Genomic DNA, 14,476 nt, shown 5'->3' on the forward strand with positions numbered 1-14,476 from the left:
TGGATAAGCAGTGGAAGAAGGACGTAGTGGATGTCAAGAGGGTGGGAGATCGGATCATCTCTATCAAACTTGTGGTGGACGGAAGTGCTTTTCATGTGATTAGTGCCTATGCACCGCAAGTGGGTTCGGACGAACAACACAAGATAAGGTTTGGGAGGATCTAGAGAATTTTGTCCAAGACATACCTTCGTCAGATAAGATTTCTTAGGAGGAGATTTAAATGGCCATGTTGGAAGAGAAGTGACTAGGTATGGAAGTATTCATGGAGGCCATGGTTTCGGGGTGATCAATGCCGATAGTAAAACTATTTTGGACTTTTCCTCAACCTTTAACCTTCTCATCGCAAATACATGTTTTAAAAAGAGAGACGAACATCTTATAACCTATAAGAGTGGCATGAGAAGCTCACAAATCGACTTCTTCTTGTTGAGGAGAGTCGATCAGAAATTTTGCATTAATTGTAAATTATCCCGGGGGAGAGTTTGACAACACAACATAGGGTGCTTGTCTTGGATTTTCGCGTTGAGCAAAAGTTGAGGAAAAGACATCATACGAAGAACCCAAGGACGAGGTGGTGGCGGATGAAAGGTGAGGAACAAAGAAGCTTCCTAAGACGGGTAGGAAAAGAGACAAAGTGGGATGGAAAAGGAAGTTCGGAAGAGATGTGGAGGGAGATGGTAGAAGTTATTAGAAGAACAGCAAAAGAAAGCTTTGGTGAATCTAAAGGAATAGGACCAAGAGACAAGGAGTCCTGGTGGTAGAATGCGAGTGTACAAGAAAAGATAAAGATAAAAAGGGAGTGCTTTAAAGAGTGGTCTTTATGCCGCAATGCAAATAATTGGGAAAAATATAAGGCGGCTAAGAAAGAGACAAAAGTGGGCTGTAAGTGAAGCATGAACAAGAGCATATGAGGGTCTCTACCAGTCTTTGGGCACGAAAGAAGGAGAAAAATGTATATATAGAATCGCAAAGAGTCGTGAAAGAAGAATGAGAGATTTGAATCAGGTTAAGTGCATAAAGGATAAGGATGGAGAGGTGCTGGCTCAAGAGGAGTAGATTAATGAAAGGTGGAAGAGCTACTTCTACGAGTTATTTAATGAAGGACAGAAGACTCTTCCGAGCCTTGGTCGGTTATGCACAAGGGAAGAAGATCAAAACTTTGATTACTATCAAAGGATTCGAGGCTTCGAGGTAGAAGACGCTCTCCCTAGCATGCCTTATAAGGGTGTGGATACCTCTCCCTAGCATGACGCGTTTTGATGAATGAGTGTGGGGGGCTTTAGCCATCATCCCTATCGTCAAAGGCAAAACCGTGAGGCCTTGTGTGCCAAAGCGGACAATATCGTGCTAGCGGGTGGTCTGGGCTGTTACATTATGGTATCAGAGCAGTTCTTCCTGTAGAGCCTGAGGAATGGACTGACTATGCTTCAGTTGCATACTCTGAGCGTTTGTCATGTATTAGGTCTTGTCGAATGACGAGAATTAGAGCTTTATGCACATGACGGTCTATTGATTAACGCTGTTAGTCTTGCATTGCATAATTCCTGATATTAAGTTCGGCCGGCTTAATACTAGTGAAGTATGTATATGAAAGCACTGATGGGTTATCATAGATGAAATCCTAGTTTTGAGTAAGGCGAATCGCGGGTTTTGGAAAAGTTGGAAACTACTTCTCGAGGCTATTCAGTTGTGTGTCTTGAATTCTGTTCGAGTCGACATGTTCTTTCATATCCTAACTTGAAGTTCTTGTTTGCTAGACCTTTTGAAAAGTAATTTGATGTCTTCACTCTATTCCTCTATCCATATGCATTCTTGTTTGACCTTAAGTGCATATGCTGGTTTAAGATCCTTGTTGCATCTATCTTCCTCTGTTTGAGTTCTTCTTGATTCAAGTATTCTTTGATATAGCCTTAAACCTGTCTTAATGTGCTGTGACCTTTAACTCCGGGTTCTGAGTCCATTCTTTGAGAAATTGTTGATTCAGTTTTTCTCTTACTTGACAGTGATCACAGCCAATTTTGAGATTTTATAAATTGCTGTTGATTAGATATATATTTTTCTATATATGAGACTTTGAAATTATTTATACAGTTTAACAACTATTTCTTTCTAATACCTTGCCTGTACTTTTACTGGTTTACGCAATTGCACTTACTTTAAAAGTAAATTTTGACCTTCTAGTAATTTTACTATAGTTCCAATGGACATCTTTATTTGATTGTGTATTTGGATATTTTCCGAAATACTGGAAAGAAAGGATTCTTCGCTTTTATTCCGGTTGAGTTTCGTTTGATAAGCTTTACTTAACTATTTTGAATTGAGTTTGGTTTAGCATACTACATGGTTTATGCCATTGTTGTTCTTTTGAAAATGTTGGATTCATAGCTTTCTTCTTATGAACGGACTGGTTCCTTCTTAAGCTTTTCACCTCTATGAATGTCATACGTGATTCTGTTTTTAACTAATCTTTTACATCTTGTGAACATTACCATTGATCTTGGTTTGTCCCCTCTTGTGAATCTCATCCTTATGTGGGTCAGTTTGATTCGTTTCAAGATAGTGCATTGTTTATTCTCCCATTATCTCTACAAGAGTTTTTAGTTAAAGATTTATCATTGAAAAATTACAAATGATTGAGTTGTCTTTTTCTATGACTTTTGTATTCTTTTGGATCAATTTAAAACTTGTTTGATATTTCATGTCTAGTGGGTCTTGTTTGAACTACTTTAAATTAAGATCCTTTCTTGCAAGGCTTGACTCCTTTTTAAGTACATTTTAATCTTCTTGGATGTTCTTCTGTGATGGTGATTTCAAGAACACTTTTGGAGTCTTGTTTCGAACTTATTTTTTTTGTGGTTTGATTGAGATTAGAACCATTGTACAATTTTGACAAGTTGTTTTAGAATTGGCATGCACTGTTTTCAATGAAGTTTTGGAAGCCTTCTTGTTTATTGGAAACCGGTTTGTTTGTAATGTAACACTTGATTCCTTTACCAATTTATAAGCAAACTTTTACCTCGGATTTTCTTTTCTAAATAGAGCTTAACTTTCTCTTTCGACCTTGCTAAGATTTTTATACACGCTATATGGACTTTGGAGATTTTTGAACCAGCATTTGATTACTTCCGGGTTTTTTTATGAATTGCTTCTGGTTAAGTTGTACATCTAATTATCTTTCTAAAATATTTGGGGAAATATTTCAGCTCTTAGCCAAACTTGTGTGCATTTTGTTTTTAAAATTCTACATGATCCACTTCAAACATGAAACTGTATTAAAGCAAAGCCGCGTTTGTGCCTTGTTACTTTCTTGGAGGATGTTGTTGCTTAACTTTTCTTTTAAAAGTGTGAAGTGATTTTTCTGCAAGTTTTCGATTCTTTTAAGAACAATAAATTCGGAGGTATCTTAATTATGCTCTTGAGTTTTGTGAGCTTTGTCTTGGGTTTGAAATATTCTCTTCTGTAAACCTCATGCTTCCTCGACTCAGCTTGAGTTTGTTCCAAACTGATGCGTTGGTTTTCTTCTTATTGATCCTATTGAACTTCTTTGATCCAAGGGTTATCTTTGAAGTTGTCAATTGACTTATTTCTAGCAAACTTCATTGCTTGAGCATCTTTGTTTACTTGGAATTGGATACATTCTCTCAAATTTAGGAGTACTATCCTTGACTCTCCTTTCTAAATCTTGTATCCTTCTGAGTAGACTCGAGAATTGTTTTGATATCACGTGCGACTTGTAGACGTAGTAACGCGATGCGTTAGTTCTTTAAGACATGATATGTGTATATAGAAGGTGAAGCGGTAAGTGTGTAACGTTATGATGAGTTGTGGGTGTTTTGTCCCTTGCAAACGAGTTTGCGGGTGTTAGGCTCATGATCGGCTATGAAGTTGTAAAGTGCTTGATGGAGTTGGAGAGTTGAAACTTTGAGGTTGAGATGAGATTAGTGTGCGGATGTTGAGCACGTCGTTGTAACCTCATCCGTTTTTATAACCTTCAATGCTTTGCTTTACTATCACATGCTTGAACCATGACATCTTTTGCATTTGAGCCTATCTTGTAATGTGTGCCTTGCAACCATATTCCTACCTTCATATCTTTATGCATACGACCATCCAAGTATTTGAAAATCGTATATAAGTCTATATGTTGAGATATTTTTGCTTATTCCTGAAATGTATTCAAGGGTGAACTGTTATGAAACTTCTTTCATTTTATATCAATTTTCGAGGGCGAAAATTTTTATAAGGTGGGTAGAATGTAAGACCCAAAACCTTTGAAAAGTCTTTTTATGAGTAAGTCTCAAATCATGTAGTTATTTATAGCCTTAATTTCAAAAATTATTTTATCAGAGATAATTAAGGCAATTTTTAATTTATTGGATTTGAGACGAGTTATGATTATTATCCAATTTTATAATTATTGGGTTATTTTCTAAATTTAAATTATAAAGTTGATAGTTATGAAATAATAAGGATTTTATATGATATGGACTAAATAATCAATATTTTAATATATTGATATTGCTATTTTGGAAAAATGAAGAAATTAAGTATATTATTTCTAATTATTTGATTTGGGCATTTTGTTGAAAATAATTTGTAAAAGTGATGAGTAAATAGTATTTTTCTATATACAAATAGTGTTGGATTTAAATTGAATTTCAATTACTATATTATCCCTATTTTAAGTGAAATTACTAAAATGCCCTTAACCCTAATTTTTGAAAAATGAAACCCTTCCCTAACCTAACTCCATCAGCCGCTGGGTTCCTCTTCCCTTTCACCAAATCAATGCACGGCTTCTCTTGAATCCAACAGCAACACCCTTCTCCCCTTTCTCAAATCGAATCACCGCCACGCTCCCCATTTCCTAGCTCATCGCCGTTCCTCCCCCTCATGCACCCCCAGCCGCACCTCTCATCACATGGCACACATTGCCTTCCCCAACACCCACGAAGAAGGAAGAAACAGACCAGTAAGGGAGAGGGCCGTGCCGCCAGTGGAGAAGGGAGGACGCGCGCGCGCAAGGGAGGAAGGAGCCGCCTAGCTCGCTGCCACCACGCTGCTCGGGTTCGTCGAACCCTCCCTGCTGCCGCCGTTCATGTCGCCACCAGAGGGGAGTGAGAGACCAAGAGGGAGGCGTCGTGCAAAGAGGGAGCTCGCGGTGAAGAGAGAGGGGCGCTACCTTGCGCGCCACCGTCGCACCTTCATCGCCACCGCGCCCATGCCGCATCGCCGCCGTCGAGCTCGCAAGCGAGGAGGAAGCACAGCGCCGCCGGCTTTATCGGATTTCCGCCGTCGAACCTGTCCCTACCGCCACTGCTGGCCATACGCACAGAGAGAGAGAGAGAGAATGTGCGAAAAAGGAGCTGCCGCGGGGTTGCCGTCGCCACCACGAGGCTGGGCTCGCCGCTGTGGAGGGTTGCCCCCTTTCCTCCACCGTCGCCGAAGATCCATCACCGGAGCTGCTGGGCTTTCCGTATGTTGCTGTGGTGTCGCCGGAGCTTCAGGCCACTGTGCCGGCCGCCGGAGACCGCAGATGAAGCCTCTGGCTTCATGGGTTCTGATTGTTGTAAGTTGCTCGGCTGTACGCCATTGTCGGAACCGAGCCAGATTTGCCGGTAACTGCTCTCTCCTTTCTTGAATCTGTTCCATTTCTATGTTTTCTCCGCTATTCTGATTTTGTTGGTAACCCTGCTGCCTTACCAAACAGAATGGTGTTACTGCAGCTAGGACGGTGCACAGGTCCCTGATTCTGTTATGTGTTACTCCATCGTTCTGTTTCCTATAGCTGCAGTAGGTATTCTAATCTTGATATCGTTACCGCTATTATTTTTGCTGTGGATTAGTGAGAATTCTGTGATATTGACGTGCTAGGGTCGAGTTTTGGTAATCGCATGGTTGAAATAAGAGCCGTTCCTGTTGTTGTGAAAGTAAATGGAACTGTGTATGCAGCTGCCGCGGAATGCGAACCGAAAGAGAAAGAGTTGTGTCGCGTAGTTAGATTGCATTTGAGGTAGGGGCGCTTTCCAAAAACTGTGTTTTATGTATTGGAATTATTACATATGGATACTTATGTGAGATATTGTGTATTTGGTGATTGTATCTGCCTTATGTATTATTTGATTGACTCGAATGATTATGGATGTTGATTTGGCTGAATTGTTGTGCGGCTTGTGAAATGTAATGTTTTGAAGTTGATTCTTTAAAGCTTTGAAATCGAGTTTAATCCGTTGAGGATTGATTTGAGTTAATTTTCTTGGGAATGTGAAAAATAGAATGTACTCTTGAATTCACCCTGGTTTACTTTAATTGACTTGGTTTTGGACAAATGATTTAGTGCTGAACCAATTCTTTAAAGCTTTGGAAATGAGTTAAATCGGTTGATATTGAGTTGATTTTGAAATGGTTTTCTTGAGATATGCCACTGAGGCGACTGTTGGATTTAGCTTGCCTTGAATTGATTTCTGGTTTTGAGCTGTTGAAAAGGAATGAGAAACGGTTTAGTTGGGACCCGAACCGGGTGGCAAAAGTCCAAGTTTTAGGGGAGGTGCTGTCGAAATTTCTACAAAATCCTAGTCTTGTTTAAAAAGTTATTTAAAAAGGATTGGATTTGAGAAATTGTATTATTTGATTTATTAAGAGAATATTTATGTTTTCAAGCTTAATTTATTTAATGGACTTTATGCGTTGAGTTTGGCCCATTTAGAAATGAGCTATTTTTACCGTTTGAATCACTGAAGGAAAGAATGATGCTCTAATATTGATTTCAATATAAAAAGGGTCTTTTAGTGATTTCAAAGGAATCTAGACTTTTGATTGAGTAATTAAGTTTGAGGCATTTTGGAAGAGTTAGAAAAATGGGTTCCAAAAAGAAACCTGAAAGTGGTTTGATTCAAATGAACCGGTTTCTTTTCAAATGAGTTGATTTTTGGACCGGGTTGAAACTTGTGATTTTGTATGGCCGGTTTTATAGTAAATTTAGTTTTATTTACTTGAACCGAGAATCTATGATTTTAAGAGTTTCAATGAATTTTAAGGAATTGATATAGGTTGACCTTCCCTAAAGACTTGGGACTCTGCCGAGAAGCTTTTGTTATAAAATCCCATTGTTGGATGAGTGATTTTGAATACTTTGAAATAAATCCTTAACTTGCCATGGTTTTGGAAGTTTTGGAAAGAGAATGCCGAGAGTGGCTTTGTTTTCAAAGGGAGACTCACTTTGAGTAAATTTGGCTTATGAGTCTGAGATGATTTGAGAAAATGAGATATTTAAAGCCAAGGCTGAAAAGAGTTGAAATTTGATTTCAGAGTGAAACGGCTTGAGAAAAGTAATTTATGGCTTAAATTCCGATTTTATGAATTTAATGATGTTGAACGGTGGAAGTGCTGTTTTGTTATGGGCCGGAATGGCTGTGTATGATTATGAATATTGGCTGGTTTTGGATTGAACCGTGAGCCGGAATGACTGTGTATGATATTGATTTATGGCTGGATGCCGAATGAGTTATGGGCCGTATGGCTGACTATGAATTTTGAATTTAAGTCGGATGGCTGAGATGGATGTTGATCCATGGCTGGAATTGAATAAATATATGTTTGAGATACCTGGGTAGTAGCAAGGGTTGTGGTTCGTCCCACTTGCTCCAGGTCAGAGACTGTGACGCCTGGGTAGTAGCGGTAGTAGTGGTGATTCCACTCGCTCCAGGTTGAGCTGTTAAACACCCGCCTGGGTAGTAGCCGCAGTAGTAGTTATTCCACTGGCTCTGGGTTGAGCGGGTAGTAGCAATGGGGTTGTAGCTCAAACCTACTTGCTCCGCGATGGGTGTTTCTGTCCATGGTTAGCTACCAGGACGTGTCGGGTTGGCTATATAACCGACAGATGATATCATCAGCCACTAGGGATAGGCATGCATCATATGCATCTATGTGACATTGTTTGGGTGTGCATATTGTACTTGGTTTGCCTTTGTGATTAACTGCTAATTGTTCTACTTGCTGTAACTGTTTGTTTGTATTTGAACTTTCTATCTGTGTTTGCAATTGGGACTCTGTTGGATTGTGGTGATTTGGTTGATAGTTGGATTGTTTGGGCCTAGGGCCGTGGTTGGATTGAGATGGACCGATGGTTGGTTTCGGTTTTGTGTTTCTGATTTGGAAAAAATATGAAAGGCTATTTTGGTTCAGCATAGATAAACCTTTTTGAAAGGCTTTTGGTGTTTTTGAGAATTGAATGGTTCCTCTTTTAGAAAAGATTTCCGACTTTACTTTTATTGTAAACCGATGTTTTTGAAAAGAGGCATGAGACGGTTATTAATCACTGGTACGGTTTATCTTCCAATATCCTATTACAGTAATTCCCAAAAACCCTCTACTGAGAACCCTTTCGAGGATGATGTTCTCACCCCCCTACATTTTTCCCCTTTCAGGATATGGGCGCAGAAGTTACGAAGAGCTTATTTAATTGTTGTTGTGATGCTCTGTATTGTTTTAGTTATGATTTACTGCACCCTCGCCTTTATCTTGATATAATCTGTAAGAGGGATAGGAATTGTATTGGATTATGTTTGTAATATTATTTATATATATTTATGTATATATATGGATGTACTCTTTATGAGTTGTTGTAAGTTGAATGGTATTTATGGAGGTACGTTATTGAATGAAAGTATTTTTGGGAGCGGTATTGTGGTTTAAAGTTTTAAACAGGCTCATATTTTAGTATTAAGTAGTATAAGTGTCATCGTAATGTCCGAGCTATCAGAGTCGCGCAGCCGGAAGTGTGAACTTTGGTAGTTAGGGTGTTACATTATGGTATCAGAGCCAGAACCCGGATCGATGTGCCAGCGAGGGCGCTGGACTCCCTTAGGGGGGTGGATTGTAAGGCCCACATCGGTTGGAGAGGGGAACGAAGCATGCCTTATAAGGGTGTGGATACCTCTCCCTAGCATGACGCGTTTTGACGAATGAGTGTGGGGGGCTTTGGCCATCATCCCTATCGTCAAAGGCAAAACCGTGAGGCCTTGTGTGCCAAAGCGGACAATATCGTGCTAGCGGGTGGTCTGAGCTGTTACAGAAGACGCTCTAAAGCAGATGAAAAATGGTAGGGCAGTAGGACCTGATAATATCCCGATTAAGGTTTGGAAGGGCCTTAGAGAAAAAGGCATCAACTGGTTAACCAAGTTTTTTAATGAGATTTTAAGGTCAAAGAAGATGCCTGATGAGTAGAGAAAAAATACCTTGGTATCTATTTACAAGAATAAGGGGGATATACAAAGTTGTGGAAACTATAGATGGATCAAGCTTATGAGCCATACCATGAAGTTATGAGAAAGGGTGATAGAACGGAGGTTGAGAAAAGAGACACAAGTAACAGAGAACCAATTTAGATTTATGCCAGGCAGATCCACCACCGAAGCGATATACCTGTTAAAAAGGATGATGAAAATGTATCATAGTAATAAAAGGGATCTACATATTGTGTTTATTGATTTGGAAAAAGCATACGATAGGGTGCCAAGGGAGGTCTTATGGAAGGTTCTTGAAAAGATGAGAGTAAGGATCACATATATTCGGGCAATTAAAGACATGTATGATGGGGTCACAACTAGTGTGAAGACTCAAAGTGGTGTAACAGAGGAATTTCCTATTGGTATAGGATTACACCAGGGATCATCCTTAAGTCCATATCTTTTCACATTAGTCTTGGAAGTACCCACAGAGCACATTCAAGAGCCTGTGCCATGGTACATGCTTTTTGCCGATGATATCGTCCTTATGGGGGAGTCAAGAGAAGACCTAAATAAGAAGTTGGACTTATGGAGAGAAGCTCTAGAAGTGTATGTTCTGCGCATAAGCCGTAGCAAGACGGAATATATGGAATGTAAGTTCAGTCTGAGAAGGGAAAACCCTAATATAGAGGTAAATATTGGAGAAAACATCCTACCAAAAGTTAAAAGTTTTAAGTATCTTGGGTGCATCATACAGGATAATGGAGAGATTGAACATGATGTAAATAATAGGATCCAAATAGGTTGGTCAAAATGGCGGAGTGCATCTGGTTTTATATGCGACAAAAAAGTGCCTTTAAAACTTAAAGGTAAATTCTATCGCACTGCTATAAGACCGGCTATGCTTTATGATACAGAGTGTTGGGCGGCCAAAGGGGAGCACGGACATAAGCTGAGTGTGGCAGAGATGAAGATGTTGAGATGGATGAGTGGTCATACGTGATTGGATAAAATAAGGAATGAATATATAAGGGAGAGAGTTGGAGTAGCACCCATTGTGGAAAAAATGGCTGAATCGCGTCTCAGGTGGTTTGGACATGTGAGAAGAAGACCGACAGAACACCCAGTCAGAAGGGTGGATGAGATGGAAGATTGACAAGGGGTGAAAGGCAGAGGAAGACCTAAGAAGACTATCCATGAGATGGTCAAACGAGATCTATATGTAAACGGTCTCTCTGTAGACATGATACATGATAGAGCACAATGACGTCGTTTGATTCATGTAGGCGAACCCACCTAGTGAGACAACGCTTTGTTGTTGTTGTTGTATTATGATGAACATTAATGTTACATTTATTTAGAATGAGTTTTATAATTTTTTTATGGCAGAGTGACCAAGTCTCTTATTCCACACATCAAAAGAAATAGTAGAAGTATAAAGAACTTGAAAAACAGATTTAGAATTCTTTAGTACAGCAACATTAACAAACTGATAAAGGCCATCCTTTCTAAATCCTTGAAGAAGCAATCTCTGAGTGAACTGGCATTTCACAGCACAGTAGAAAGCATGAAATTCAAAATACAAATAGTTATTACCAACAAAATTTGAAACACCTATTAAATTCTTAGTCATATTTGGTGAATGTATCAATTTTTGTAAATAGAATAATCTTTTAGATTCAATTGCATAAAGAAAAGAACTACCAATTTTAGTAAGAAGAATAGCTAATCCATTACCCAACTGAACCTAATCTATTCCAAGGTATTCTAATGATGTGATTATGTTGGATGGATTTGTAATAATGTGTTGAGATGCACCTATGTCAGGGTACCAATTTCGATCTGAAATAGTTGAAAAAACAACCAAGTGTGTAGTTGAATTGTGAAAAGTAGATGCAGGTGATAGTGGAGTATTGAATGTAAAACCAGATTGTGAAGAAGCAACGGAGAAATTCTAAATAGAATTGGAGGAGCTGGTTTGATTATTTTGATTTTGAGAAGGTGGAGGTTGTTCTTGATTGAAGCGATGAAAGCAATGTCATGCAATGTGTCCAAAGCGGTTACAAACCTTCCTGATCCTCCTCTTCCTCTTCTTTCACAATTTTCTCTAATTTGATTAGGAATGGTTGGGAAAGAACATTGTACAAGATTTTCTTGCACTACAAGATTTTCTGGTTTTCTGAAATTTTCAATCATATCAGAATGTGTAAGAACGACAATTTCAACTTTAGTAAGGATATATGTCTCTGGCTTTGCATTGATTGTAGTGAGTAGCATTTAGTAATCTTCATATAAACCCTCTAAGATTACCTTTTTATGTTCTTCTATTCTAAGAGGCTCTTCTAAAACTGCTAAAGAATTAACAATAGCTCTAATTTTTGAGATATAATGAAGCATTCATACCTTGCTTCTTGATGATTTTGAGTTGGGCTTGAAGTTGCTTGATTTTATATCTAGTAGATTTAGAAAAATATTCCTCTATTTTTCTATAAATTTCAAAACTGAACTTACATCCAACCATCTTGTTCTTGAAAGCAGAATCAATAAATACAAGTAACCAATTTGACAGGTTACAATTGTCTGTGTACCACTGCTAGTATTTTTCACTTTCTTTTTCTTGTTGTTATTGTTGTTCGACTGTATCAAATTGAGAAGGAACTCGATTAGGAAGAAGGTGATCTTTAAGATGTTGGCCTCTTATTGCAAACAAAGCTTGTTGCTGGCTTGCTGCCAAATTTTGTGATTATTCTCACTCAACTTTTGTCTAATAGGATTCAAGGGTCGTTGATTCAAAAGATGAGTAGGGATAGCAGTCATGGGTTGATTCAGAAGTGTATTGGTGGGGGAAATGGCTAAATCTTCAGGTTGGTCTACCATGAATCTTCAACCAAAAGCTCTTGATACCATGAAGAGACTTTGAACCAGTTGCTTCTTCAGCAAGAAGCCAGAAGCAAGAAGAAGAGCAGAGAAGAGTATTCGAAACTGAAAAACAAGACTAATAGCAATAGTAATATTACAACTGAGTACAAAAGAAATATACCCTTCTAAATACTGAACACATACTATATATAATTAGAGAACACCTACTAAGAAATAGAAAACAGTTTCTTGAACTAACACCTAACCAACTACGACTTCTTTACCTCTTTAACTCATCAATTACACTTATACACTTCACAATATCAATCTTTATATCAAATTTTAGTAAAAAATTAGACAAATTAATCTCTGTTGTTATTTAATAAAGACATAATAATTCTTAATTTAAAACGCTCATATCAATTCTTTCATATAGACAAACAATTTAATTTCACGACTGATTTGTCTAATAAAATAAAAATTTTTAAAATTGATTTGATGATTAAAATTTATTAAGGACTAAAATTTTCAACTAAAATTTTCTTAAAAACTGATTTTGGGTCTTGCTAAAAAAATTATAGTGGCCACTAAAGTATCTTATTGAGACAAGTCAAAGTACATTAAAATAAATTAAGTTAAAGATCAAATTATTAGTGTTATTTTAAGTAAAATTATATTTTTTTATATCTTTTTATAAAAAAGACAAAAAACTGCAAATACATATCATAAAAATTATTTGTACCAAATGTTATAAAATTTGAATATTAATAATGCTATAATCTAACAACTTTATATTAATTTGTATGGACAGTTAATTTTTATTTATAAAAAAGTATATCAAATGATTTTAGATTGACCTGAAATTTTATAGATATAATTTATAAGGGCAAAAAACCATATTAAGCCACATGCAGAAAAGTTTAACCAAAATACGCCAAACAGAAATTTGTTTCAGCAATAAGCCAAGAGGCATTTTTATATAAATCGAACCAACAAGGTTCGAACTCTATTAGCAAGTAATTCGAACCACATTGGTTCGAACTACCACTAAAAAAATGTGAATAATTCGAACCGGTCAGGTTCGAACCAGGAGAGCATGTAATTCGAACCGGTTGAGTTCGAATTATGTGGAGATTAGTCAAGTGTAATAAATCGAACCAGGCTGGTTCGAATTATGGGAAGAGAGGTCGACTGAAGTAATTCGAACCAGGCTGGTTCGAATTACATGTACCTGGTTCGAACCAAAGAGTGGCTGATTGTTATAATTCGAACCAGCCTGGTTCGAATTACATGTATCATGGTTCGAACCAGGTTAGTTCGAATTAGTAGGAGTCAGAGCTCTATATAAACGCTGTAAACGTGATTTGCTCTCATTAGAGGACTTAAGATGGCTAGTGAAGAGGAGAGTTTTGCTGTTTTGGTACACCACAGAGGGTCCATCAAGAGGAAAACTCGGTCCGGAGTGAAGTTCACAGATAAGAATCCTCTCTATATTGTGGTGAATCGAACGACAAGCTATGATGACCTGGTTAGAGCTGTGCTGATGAAACTTGGCCTGGAAGGTGCGAAGCGGATTAAGAAGTTTTTCTATCGCATTCCAGTCACGATCCTGCACGATACGGTGAAGTATGATTGTCTCACGATTGGTAGTGATGAGGACCTCCAAGTCATGTTTCTTTGTCGGAGGCAGTTTCCGGAGGTCCGCACACCAGAGTTGCTGGCAAAGCTGGTTGATGTGGTATCCAGCTCAGGCGGTTCGAACCGGAATACCGCCAATGTAGCCAATGCAGCTGGCTCCAGTTCGATGGCTGCTGTGGCTTCTTCCTCCGTCCCAGTTTACGAGCCAGCGGCCCAACTTGTCGCCTCTCCGTCATTTGCTGTTGATTTGAATGACGGCGTCCGCGACGAGGTAGGATCCTTTGATGTTCTGCCAAACGCTTTACACGGCGTTCCACCGGTTGGCGTCGGAGACGGAGAATTGGGTGATCCTGATGAGGACGACGTTGAGCCCGAAACGATTGAGGAAGATAGCGGGGACGAGCTTGTAGCGGCTGGGCCTGCATTGGCTGGCGGTGGTTCTAGCTCTGGCACACAGCAGTATCCACCATATTTTTCTTCGCTGGACCTGGACGCCATGACGCATGAGGGTGCGCTAGGGCACCCTGTTGGATTCGGAGCTAGAGATGCGGAAGGGAATGCTGGTCTCACAGAGTTCCAAGTTGGTCAGCAATTCCAGGATAAAGATGAGGCCCTGTTAAGTGTGAAGACTTACAGCATCCGGCGAGGGGTACAGTACAAGGTGGTGGAGTCCGATCACCGCCGGTATGTGGGTAAGTGTTCCGAGTTCGGGAATGGTTGCACATGGTTGATTCGGCTAAGTCTCCGGAAGC

The sequence above is a fragment of the Arachis ipaensis genome, chromosome B9 (assembly GCF_059453495.1).
Source record: "Arachis ipaensis isolate K30076 ecotype BB chromosome B9, ASM5945349v1, whole genome shotgun sequence".
NCBI lineage: Eukaryota > Viridiplantae > Streptophyta > Magnoliopsida > Fabales > Fabaceae > Arachis > Arachis ipaensis.